At 32.7% G+C, this 12,161-nt stretch overlaps 2 long non-coding RNA genes across 2 annotated transcripts; one reads left to right on the top strand and one right to left on the bottom strand.

The window, feature by feature from the left end:
* Positions 1-497: 497 nt before the first annotated feature.
* Positions 498-2,157, bottom strand: LOC126865853 (uncharacterized). The gene is made up of 3 exons (XR_007689699.1): positions 1,916-2,157; positions 1,408-1,641; positions 498-1,256 (listed from the first exon to the last, which is right to left on the bottom strand). It is a non-coding gene; the product is annotated as an uncharacterized LOC126865853 (long non-coding RNA).
* A 3,766-nt stretch (positions 2,158-5,923) lies between these two features.
* LOC126865871 (uncharacterized) lies at positions 5,924-9,000 on the top strand. The gene is made up of 6 exons (XR_007689702.1): positions 5,924-5,995; positions 6,067-6,891; positions 7,273-8,017; positions 8,230-8,325; positions 8,402-8,680; positions 8,756-9,000. It is a non-coding gene; the product is annotated as an uncharacterized LOC126865871 (long non-coding RNA).
* The last annotated feature ends 3,161 nt before the right edge of the window (positions 9,001-12,161 follow it).

The following is a 12,161-nucleotide window of genomic DNA, read 5'->3' as shown; positions in this document are numbered from 1 at the left end:
TATTCCTGGCAAGAGAAAATGAAAAATTCGTTTCTTCTCTTTGCTTCCCTGTTCCTTCTTTCCTCCTTTTTCCCTTTTTACATCGCGTTGTTTTACATCGCAATTTACATTTATTTGTAAAGTTTGAATCTTCTCGATATTGAAGATGTTGAAGCTGCAAGTATGTATTTCATTTTAATCCATTCGAGACCGAGATTTAATTGTAAGACGATACCTAGGTGTCGGTACGATCTGAATGTTTAGTTAGAATGATTCTGTGTTTTACTCTCTCCAGGGTATCCTTTTCATACTTTGATTTTAAATCGATGACAATCTTAAATAGTATGCCTCATATTTTTAAAATATAAAATTATATACTATGTTATTCTATAATGTATTATGTACAGTCATATATATATATATATAATAATTCTATATTGAAAAAAATATGAAATTAACATGATATATACATTACTACATAAGTTATATATAAAATATGTATACTATACCCTTGCCTACTGACTGATATGAATTTCTTTCGGTCTCGAATGCGTTAAAAGAGAGCGCAAAGAAGGCGAAATTACTTATTGTAATTAGTAAAACGACCTGAGAGGCAGACAGATACAAGAAAGAAGGAATATTATATTAGCGGCATTATCATGTTTTTGCTCTCTTTAAGTCTTTCATCGAGACAGACAATCTACAGGTATTAATCGACCAATTTCTCCAAGCTGATAACTTCGAATTGATGTTTCTATATAAGAAGTGTTATGTGTTAATCTGTCTAAATGTTTAAAAGGTGTTATAAATTAAATGTTGTTAAACGATACGTAATTGCCTTTTGATCGTAAATTTTACTATCAAGGGGTCTTTTATGTATGCGTAATCATTGTGAATTATAACAATTTATGTGATCGATATTAAAGGTGTTTAAAAGCATGTAGTTTTTTTCTATATTACTATTCTCCTATATTATTATCCTATATTATTATAGCATTCCTATATTATTATAATATCCAATTACATGTTGATACACAAGATATACAGATTATTATTTATAACGTTTTGGTTTTCTTAATTGAGTCATTCATTTAGTACAAATGATAAGAAATTAGTAATAATTCACAAAAAAAGGATATCGTAGTAGAAATATTATAAAAAAACATTTTCTGTTTTAGTGTAGAGTTACTCCTTCTTACAGACAGTGTCGTACAAATCTGTACGTCTCTGAGAAAATGTAGGTATCTGAGCCCTTACTTCCTCAACAACTTTTAGATCTGATAGAAAAAAGAAACATACGAAGTAATAAGTAATGCTTACTAATAAATTCAACAAATACAGAGGAAGATGGCTAAATCGATAAATTAACGAGACTAAAAATTAATTACATCATGGATCTCTCGCTTTTAATTTTAAGCTGTAAATTACCGATATCGGTGACTGCCATATTCTCTTGAGTTTCCAAATCGTAAAGAATCTTTCCCCAGGGATTGGTCAACTGTGTATGTCCCCATGCGACGTAACTTGCTTAAGGAACACGAGCCGGTGATATGCAGGCAACGTATAATTGATTATCATTCGCTCTGAAACGCTGAAGTAATGACCAGTGCAGTGGTCCAGTGGTCATATTGAATGCCGCTGGATATATCAGCATTTGGCAACCTAACCCAGAGAAGCAGGAAATATGAAGCCACCGAATACCAATTAACTTCGTAGTTGCACGGTTCACATTCCATCATTTCTGAATATGCGAGGACAGTCCTCTTATTGTGCTTTTAATTCTTTTATTTGTTTCATTTTCAGCAAATATACTGGTTTTTTAAATTAAGCTTCTTTTTATACAGAGTTACAGATTATATTAATTTTATATAGAATATATTTAAGAAAGATATTTAATTTTTTGCTAGTTAAGTATTGATCGATTAAGTTACTGTACCTTTGTTCCGATAAATGCGTGCCATTTCCTCGAATCTAATATCATAGCAAATGCCAATACCTATTTTGCAGCCCTTCACATCGAACGTCGTTAGGGAGTTACCAGGACTGAGTGAATCACTCTCTCGAAAAGTAATCTTATTAGGAATGTCGATGTCGAATAGATGTACCTAATAACATAAAAATGTGGTCGCTAATTCTATTGCTGCAACTTTTGTAATTTAATATCAAAGTTACCAACTCCTAAACTTTAATTATTTTTTATTTAATAACTGACAGCGTTTTTATCACTTTCTTTTATTAAAAAATCTTATCATTTAATAATGTTTAAAAAGGAGAAAAAATAAGTAGAATAATATTTTAAGTATGTGAAAAATTTATACAACAACAAACACATTACAACAAAAATGGGCGTTTCCCGTATCATAACGTATTTTATAAACCGTAAATTATAGAATTGGTTATAGTATACGTATGTACATATGTATATTCCTAAATTATTCCTAGATAGAGTCACTTTCTTCACCCCAATATTTTCAAATTCAAAGCCATAAAGGAATATATTACTTACCTTTCGGTGTTTTGCTATCAAAGTTCCATCGGGACCCCAAATAGTACAGGTATTGTACAATTTAGCGCCCTCTATTTCAGGCATCGTACCACCAACTACATAGATGTTGTTTTCTTTAGCTGCGTTCGATGAAGCAACGCTCGTTTCACCATCAGGAATACTCTCGGCGTATTTTGGAAAGTACTCTGCATTGCAATATTTCAATTAATGAAGAATAACTGTCTTTTGTTCCAACCATAAATTAAATTGAAATGTTTGTCAGTTTTTTATTTTTTAAATTATTAAAATAACTAAGTTTTATATTTCGACTTAATTAAATATGCAATTACTTAGCTAATAGTATATATAATAAATTGTTTCTACAGGTTCAAAATGAAAAATGAATATTTAGAAATATTTAATTACGACAATGCTATTTGTGTTAGCATCAGTGGCTTGTTACTCAACGACTTTGCTAGTACTTTTTGAAACATAAAGTTAGTTTTCAATTAACACTTATACTAGAGGCGGAATTATAAATGCAAAATAATTGATAATACTAATTTATAAGTACCTAATTATTAGTATCTTAAAAAATATATTTATACAAAAATCACGATAATCATGAAAATGGGGAAATCCTATATTCTCGAATCAATTCACAATTTATTTTGTATATTAATTAGATTCCGCGCTCATCAGTACGTACTCACTGGCGACATCGAGAAAATGTATCGGCAATTCCTCGTACGACCAGAGGATCGGAAATATCAAAGGATATTATGGCGCAGCGCGAGTGGAGAAACAGAAACATATGAGCTTAACACCGTAATACTCTTATCATAGAAATAGAAGCAGTCCTCAATTCCCGCCCGCTAACTCCTATCTCCACCGATCCAAATGATCTCCTAGCCCTCACTCCCGGACATTTCCTCATTGGCGATTCATTAATGTGCTTACGTGATCGAGATTTCAGAGACATTCCATCGAACCGACTCTCCAAATGGCAGCATATCCAACAGCTTAAACAACATTTTTGGAACCGCTGGCATAAGGAGTATTTGAACGAGCTAACCAACCGCAATAAATGGAGCAAGGGTGGACACAGCATCCAAAAGGGCACAATCGTCATCCTCAGAGAGGACAACGTTCCCTCCATGCATTGGCCTCTGGGCCGAGTTATCAAGGTTCAACCAGGCGCCGATGGTGTCATCCGGACAGCTACAGTTCAGACGGCAAAGAGCATTTTGGATCGGGGCGTCAAAAGGCTTGTCCCACTGCCAATTCAACCCGATCTCGAGAAACCCGAACAACTAGCCACCGAGACGAAATAAGATGGGAACTTCAACCACACCTCGCTAGTTTGATCGGTACCCTCTCAACGGGGGGAGAATGTTACGCCATGCGGCTTACAATAGGTCATATTCTTAACTATCGATCGCGGCACTATAATGTCGCAGACGGATCGTCGCGTCTGCCCGGCAAACAAACATGGTTCATTAAGCAGGGCGACTTCCAGAAACGTCGACTCGTGGCCCGTATTTTACCTCGCAGTAAAAGAATGTGGCGTGATCCGAACGTAGTGGGGGTCGCCTTCCAGAAAAAACGAAAAAAATCGAAAGGCGTTCAGAACTTTTCGAGAAGTCGAACCGTCAACACATGTGGTATGTCGCGCATTACTTATCAACCAAAACGCAGTTACATTTTTTTTGTTCCATTTATATCTTTCTAGTTAATAAGTTGTTGAAATAAACATTAATTTATTTGTGTTAATTCTGTGGAATTTCATTGAACTACCCTTATTATCATAATCGAAATAAGGGGATCGATCAGTTCGTGGCGTCGATTATTTAATCGTAATGGGAACTTACAACTCTCGTTGCCGTGCTATCTCGCGATCGCGTCTCTCCGCGAACGGTCGAAACAAAATGATTCACTAAAAACTGTCCTGAATTCCTAAGAATTTATTTACCGCAAAACTGACAAAGTGTTTATTTAAAACATGAGGTTGAAGGTAGTCCTTTTCTTTCATTTCATTCATTTTCATTTTCTTTCTTAAGTATGGCTAACACAATATCTAATCAATTAAAATTTTATATTTTCACGTAAAAAGTTTCTTTAGATAATTATTATCAACATGATGACTAACTCTTACGGATTAATACGTGTCTGTAGGGCAATCCGGTGGACTTGATCGGCCTTTTACTTCGAAAGTTGAGTAATCGGTGTCGCTTTCTTACGCATCTTTGAACTGTATAAATGTTTTAAAATTGTTTGATCCAGAATGTACCACACCGGACAATCAAGAAGGCAGGTGCCTTGACTACAGAAAATGTAAACCTCTGCAAGAAATATGGCAGATACAGTACCGTACAGCCACCGATTTTTATAGACGATCAGTGTGCAGATACCAGGGCAATGTTACGATCGTTTGCTGTCCGAACGATCCAAACAAAGAGAAGAGAGAAATTTTAATAAAAACTGTGTATAAGTATAAGGCTTTGCGACCACCATACTGTGGTTTTAGCAACGTCTCTCATACCAGGGTGGTCGATGGTAAACCAGCTGAACTTGGTACGTTTTATGTCTTTCTTTCCGATTAATAATAAGCCATTTACTGCAAAGAATGAACTTTAAAGGCATTAAACAGCACATCAATGTACATTTCAATTAGACTAAATAATAATGCTATGATTTTATCGGTAGTAACTTTACTTATTAACTTGAATTATTTCTTTCTTTTACTTCATGTTAGGAAGAGTATCTTTTTGCTTGAAATAAAAAATTGATATAGGAGTAATAATATGGATAGAGATCAAAAACTGTTAGGGCAGAAATTACACGTTTGAACTTTATAGTTCAGTATAGTTCAAATAGAAATTATATAGAATTATTTAATAATTTGTATTCCACTGGAATAAAAATTTAATTTCTGTCTTTATCAAATCTCTATTTCAGAGTATTTGTACGTATGTACTTATCGTCTGCTGTATGATCGAATATCGAATAGGTAATAATCGTTGTTACCCGTTATGTGAGAAAAAATTATGTATATTCACAACTATGACTATTGCATTTTAGGCGCTTGGCCATGGATCGCTGCATTAGGTTTTCGTAATCCCCGAAACCCAGACAAACCACTATGGAAGTGCGGAGGTTCCCTGATATCGGCTAGGCATGTTTTGACCGCAGCACATTGTGCACATATGGATGGAATAGAAAACATACACAATCATAATATTGTCATTCTTAGATTGGTGGAGGAGGTGCCATTTTCGAGTAAGTCCTCAAATATATATATATATATATATGCTATTGAGTATTACTGAAGTATCATATCCTGAAATTTCTTACTGTACACATATATTGTGTCATAAAGCGTGTATAATTCTTTCTCATACTTTTGGTCATTCGTTTCCTGCATTTTCATTTATTTTTTTATTTTTCAGGGTACGTATATCCCATTTGTACGAATGAGCAACTTCGTCGGCTATAACCCCCTTGTTGCTGGATGGGGAGCATTAAGATATAGTAAGTGATATCAATTTTATAATAAAATTAAATAGTTCCAGTCTTAAATATCTTTCTTATTTTCTTCGTAGGACGACCACGACGTAATGCATTAATGGAAGTACAAATGCCAGTGATTAAGAACGCCGAATGCAAAATAGCTTATTCCAAATTTCCTAATGCACCTGATATCACTGATGGTATAATATGCGCCGAACATGCTCAGGGTGGAGAGGATTCTTGTACGGTAATTAAGTTACAGAGTTACTACAAACTATACGGTATCTGAAGACACGTCGATTCGAATTAACATCAAATCGACGTCTTAAACATTAAAAATAATAGATAAACACAATTTAATAGTTTTGCCCACTTCTCACACCTCGTTATGGTATTTAATCTAATTTCCTTCTAATCTTAGTTTTGCTCAAAATACATATAACATGTACGTTATAAATTGGAGTATTTCAATACACAAATCAATAGAAGATTATTACTGTATATAAGTATAATTTCAATACAATTCGATCGATATATTTCAGTATCTTTGATTAAAAATTTAACGATCCTTTCAGGCTGACCGCGGCGGACCACTGCTGATACAACATGAATTAACCTCGTATTTAATAGGTATTGTGTCTTATGCTTATAAGTGCGGCACAGCTGGGTATCCCAGCGTTTACACTAGGGTCACATCGTACCTTGACTTCATTCTCCAAGCGATGCAATAATATGATATTACTGTTCCATAAATATCATTGTGTAAAAAACGTAAAGTTGGATTTTCTTATTGTGGAGATAAGAAACAGCTCAAATTTACATTGTTTTGTACGTTACAAATTATAGGCTTAAAATGTACGAAATGTAACTTTGAAACGACACTAATTTTTTACGCACGATAAACCTCCACGACTTAGGTATGTAAAGATGATAAACGTGTATTAATTCTATTAATTTGGTAATAATAAACCAACTTTCTGAGAAGTTCTGTAAATTTCGTTTCTGTTGTATCAAGAGAATAATGGAATATTCCACTTAGATCGTATACTTCTTGTACGTACGTACAAAATTTTCCGGCTAATCTAAAACACTTCATAAGATAGAGAGCTTCTGGAAATTCGGACACAGAGAGTGCATAAAATACAAGATAAGTTTCGTGTCTTTCAAAATTATTTTTTATTCGCTAAAAACGTCCTGTGTACTCATGCAATCACATGCAATTCCAATTCAATACACAGTTTCAGCATTTTTGACTATATGTAAGAGAAATTTCCATTCAGCCAAAGGTGTACTTACAGATTATAGATTCCTATACGACTCTCAGTAAAAATTTATCCGCACTCCAGATAGTTAAAACTTCTGTCGACCGTATTGATCCATCTGCACTCTTCGTATGACGTCAATATCTGTTCAGTGCTGCTGCGCAGGTTTCTTTGTGTTACGTCAATTCGTTTGTGACCGTTGCGCGAGTAATGGCGCTTTGCAATGGTGATTTGCAGGAAAACAGTGCAGGATGCTGTGATTCGTTTCTTGTGGTCGGAGGTTATGTTTGATGCCTATATTTATCAAAGATTTAATGCACATTATGGAGAAAGTGTTTTGTCACGAAGTGTGTTTGAATGGGCACAAAAGTTCAAAGAAGATCGCACGAGTGTTATGAAAAAACAGCTGGACGCCCGTCCACATCCACGATGACAACATTGAACGTGCTCATGAACTTATGCTCTATGGAATAGACGAGTGACACTGGATAATGTGGCAAATCATTTGCAAATCAGCCACGGCTCTGCTTATGCAATAGTGCACGACAGATTTGGATTTTAAAAAGTTTGTGCGAGATGGATGCCGAAAAAGCTGATGAAAAGGTGAAGACGACGATGCATTCGTGGTTCGCAGCTCAGCCCAAAACATTTTTTAATGAGAAAATACAAAGGTCCTTCGGCAAATGGACAAAGTGTATACAGAAATCGAGTGATTATGTCAAAAAATGATGTATGTCTTTTTTGACAATTGCTTAAAATAAATTCTACACCGACAGAGCGGGTAACTTTTTACTCACCCTCGTAAGACACTTAAATTTCCAATCTATTATGATGAATAAAAGAGCTTATACTATTAAATCTAATTGTATTTTGTTGCATGAGAGTACACGTGTATGTGATGTACATTACCTTTATATCCCCTTGAACGCTTCAATATTGCGCATATATACTATATTTTGTACAGCTTCTATAAAATTTCGTATGTTTGTTTAGGCTGTTAATCTAGAGGCTGGAGTACAAAGAAGTGGCACAATGATGTGGGCTGATGACATTTATAATTATCAAGGAATCACCCCTACATTCGCTCAGGTATATATCGTTGACTATAACGTATTTAACATATATGATTGTTAGAATATTAATAATTAATTTTTAATTCTATCAGAATTTTAATGAAACTGTCCCTTGGGAAGGAAGAACTGATACCTTGATATCACGGTTTGTACATCCTATATATACGACAAATTTTAGAACATTATATAACGAAGAACCAGATCGTCGTGGCCATGTGATGTGAATAAAAGGACTTGAATTTGATGATATTTTTATAATGTTAGATAACATAACTAAGTATCTTCACAGTAAGATAGGATGACATGGTTTACATGATCTTAATGTTGTTCACTCGAGTGATGATATTATAAGGAAAAGCGTAATATCACAGGTAGGATGATTCATAATTTAGAACTACTAACTCATGTATGTATTAAAAATTAAAGAAATATATTAAATTTTATAGGATATTTATGTTTAGTAACCAGTAATTCAGAGATTGGTATTCATGGTTACTATAACGAGGCTGTAGAAACGCACCCTTTCTTCTTTGCAAATGGTCCTGTATTTATGTCTAAGCCGAAACTGGAACCTCTGAATAATTTAGATTTATTCTTGTTATTTTCTAAAATACTTATCTACAGTATACCATAAGGAATGATACCGTATCGCACCTAATCAAGTGCCTTAAGAAACATCAACAGGATATCACAGTAAGTAATCCCTTATCGACAGATATGTAAGTAAAAGTTATGTGTCATTGTTATACACAATTATGTGTTAGTGTTATACACAGTTATTTATCATTTTCTATTAATTCAGTTGTAGCCACTACAATATCTATGACACTGGTAGTAATTATAAGAACAATAATGATGTTCTATAAGAGGAAATGATGATTAGGAACAAAAACTTACAGGTAAGTCAAAGTATATGTTATTTGCCATTTGAAAAGAAAGTTACTAACTTGGAATTTTTTGATAAATAATAATTGTGCAAAATATATTGGATTTCAAATTTGTCAAAAATTGATATTTAAGAAGCATTGTAATAATATAACATTAATATTTTGATTTTTCAGAAGATATCATGCGGTGGATGGATAATATGCAAAAAATATTAAGCAGTATATGAATTTTCCTATTGCGTAGAGATAACAAAATGAATTTTAAAAAATGTCGACACGGTAATAAGAAATAGCATCGTGACAAAGAATATATAAAGACAGTTTCATTTTTTATAAATAAAAATTTGTTGTTCCAGATTTTGAAATACAGTGAAACGTTTAATTAGTATCTTAATATCTTTAAATAATTATTATTTTAGAATCAATTGTAATTGTATCATACGTACTTTTGAATTCGTGCAAGAACATATGTAATTTTGAAGTAGTTATTATTAGGAAACTGTTAGACGCGAACAGTATGCGAAAAGTTAGTATGCAGTGTAATAATTATCAATCAAAACACAAGAATTAAATTCTTGAGGAAAAAATTTCCGGAATTTCTTATTTACATGATTATAGAGAAATCCATAATAAAAAGGAGCTGCTTTCTAATACTTCGCTTCCTTGTAATGCCTACGTTAACAATAACGAGGTTCGACTTTTTGTTTTTAGAGGGATACTGGAAAATTTGAAAGTACAGTACCATTGGGAAGAAAATCACGATATTGAAAACGATATTTGCAAGTAAATTTCCAAAAAATCTGTTTTCAAATTTTCGCTTTCTATTTCACATTAAAAGAAAGGGAGGGCTGCCTTCTTTTTCTGCAAGACAAAACAAACATTCTGAATCTCGTATCAATGAATGATGTCAATAAGTTATTTTTCTTTTCAGATTGAACAATATTCCAGATTTATTCATAATTTCATACTACGCGAAGAATAGACTTTCATAGGTATATAAAGGAAATATTAAGTATAGGAAAACTCTTTTTCGTTGTAGGTGACATATGCTTCACGGTTGAACACATGTATTTTTGAACACATATAAATGAAAAAGTACTCTTATGGAGAAAAAGAATTGATACCTTCGATTGACATTAGATAATGTATATAAACTTATGAACAATCACTATCACTATCAGTTTGTATTTTAGGTGCACACGCAGATTTGTTGGAGTTCTTATAAAATGTACTTCCTGTACGAACGTTTTATTCTTCCAAATTTTACGATACTATGTCTCATATGATAACTATATGGATTAAACGTAATATAAATGATCCGAAAATAGACTCGAACGACATTAATTGTCTTTCTATTTATACCAATATCGAAAATACAAGTAAAGCTGGAGCAATAGTATGCAAGAATGGACTATTTATTATTTTAAACCAAATCATAGCATATTCAGAATGCACAGTATTATCATGAAATGTAAATGAATCAGTTGTAAACGAACGATTTTACTGTAAAATCGTTGCCGCCTTTTTTTCATCTGAAATATAGCAGCAATGAGTACATTCTTTTAATATATAATAAAACGAGATATCTTTATAAAGTTACATATGTCATCACTGGTAACTGTTATCTCGTATGACACCAAATATACCGTTAGTATGGAATGATATTTTTATGAAGATATACTTTAATGATAGATTTTATGAATGAAACGTTATATAAGAAAAATTATCTCTTGTTATTCTATGAAGTGTAGTAGCTAATGAAGATTAATTTTACGAAGTATTAGAGCAAAAGAGAATTAAAAAATTAAAAAGATCTAAATAAGATTGTTCGTGTGGCTTAATTATCTCAATTCTGGTACACCACTTGTTACATTCTAACTAATTAGCGCTAAACAATAACTTGCAAATATTAAAGATATTAACACCTAAAGGTTTTCAGGAAATTTTATAATATTTGATTATTGTATATCTAGTCATTGATTGATAAAATTTCTTGTATAAGCATAGATCGAGGTTGACGTCATACGCAGATTGCATATCATTGACAGGTATCGTTTTAATTTATTTTATGGCTAGAATCGTTTGAATATTATACGAATAATTATTTCCATTCGAACGATTAATAAATCACGTACCTATAAAAGATATATTACGAAAAAGAGGTGACGAAACAAAAAAATATTGGAAATTCCGTTGTCATTAGATCAATTACTTTTGCAATGATTTTTATTTCCATGTAATTACATATGAAATGGCTAATTCATTAACATCTCCTCGAATCGAATATAATTCGTTACACTTCACAACGATTCAAATAATGGACGGGAAATATATAATAACTTTCCTGTCCTTGCGTTAAAATAGTACTGTACAAATCAGATGATACAACCTAACCCCAACCTAACCCCAAAAAACCCAATTACATCCACATTGCATGACAGCACACTTGCAATGGATTTTTGTGATTTCAATGTCACAGACAATGACACAACTAATCAGAACACGTTCGAGGCTATAGACATTGAAATTACCGCGTGTTTAATACGTTTAAAGCATAAATCTAAATTTCACGCGATTATTTCTTTGTACATTGTGAAACTCTTAAATTATCTTAATCGAATAAATAATCCTAATGTAATAAAACATCTTGAAATAGACCTAGATATCTGAAACAGAAACTCGAAGGATAAGAAATCCTAAAAGGTACTAATCCTAAAATAACAAACTCCTAAATAATAAACAAGTGATAAAACCTGTTATAAATAATAAACCTTACCTGGAATAATCAAATCCTAACTAATCGAAAATAAAATAAGGCAAGCAATTCTTAATCTTTCAAGTAATTTTTCCGAAAACACAGAAAGATAGAGAAATTAAAAAGACGCAGCACAAATTGCAGCACAATGAAAGTTTCGGAGCGATGAATACGATCGTATTAAACTAAATAATTTTCAAAAGTGAAATT

This window comes from Bombus huntii, chromosome 1 (genome assembly GCF_024542735.1).
Source record: "Bombus huntii isolate Logan2020A chromosome 1, iyBomHunt1.1, whole genome shotgun sequence".
In the NCBI taxonomy this organism is placed as follows: Eukaryota; Metazoa; Arthropoda; class Insecta; order Hymenoptera; family Apidae; genus Bombus; species Bombus huntii.
Note: the sequence above shows the minus strand (reverse complement) of the source record. Positions and strands in the feature narration are given on the sequence as shown.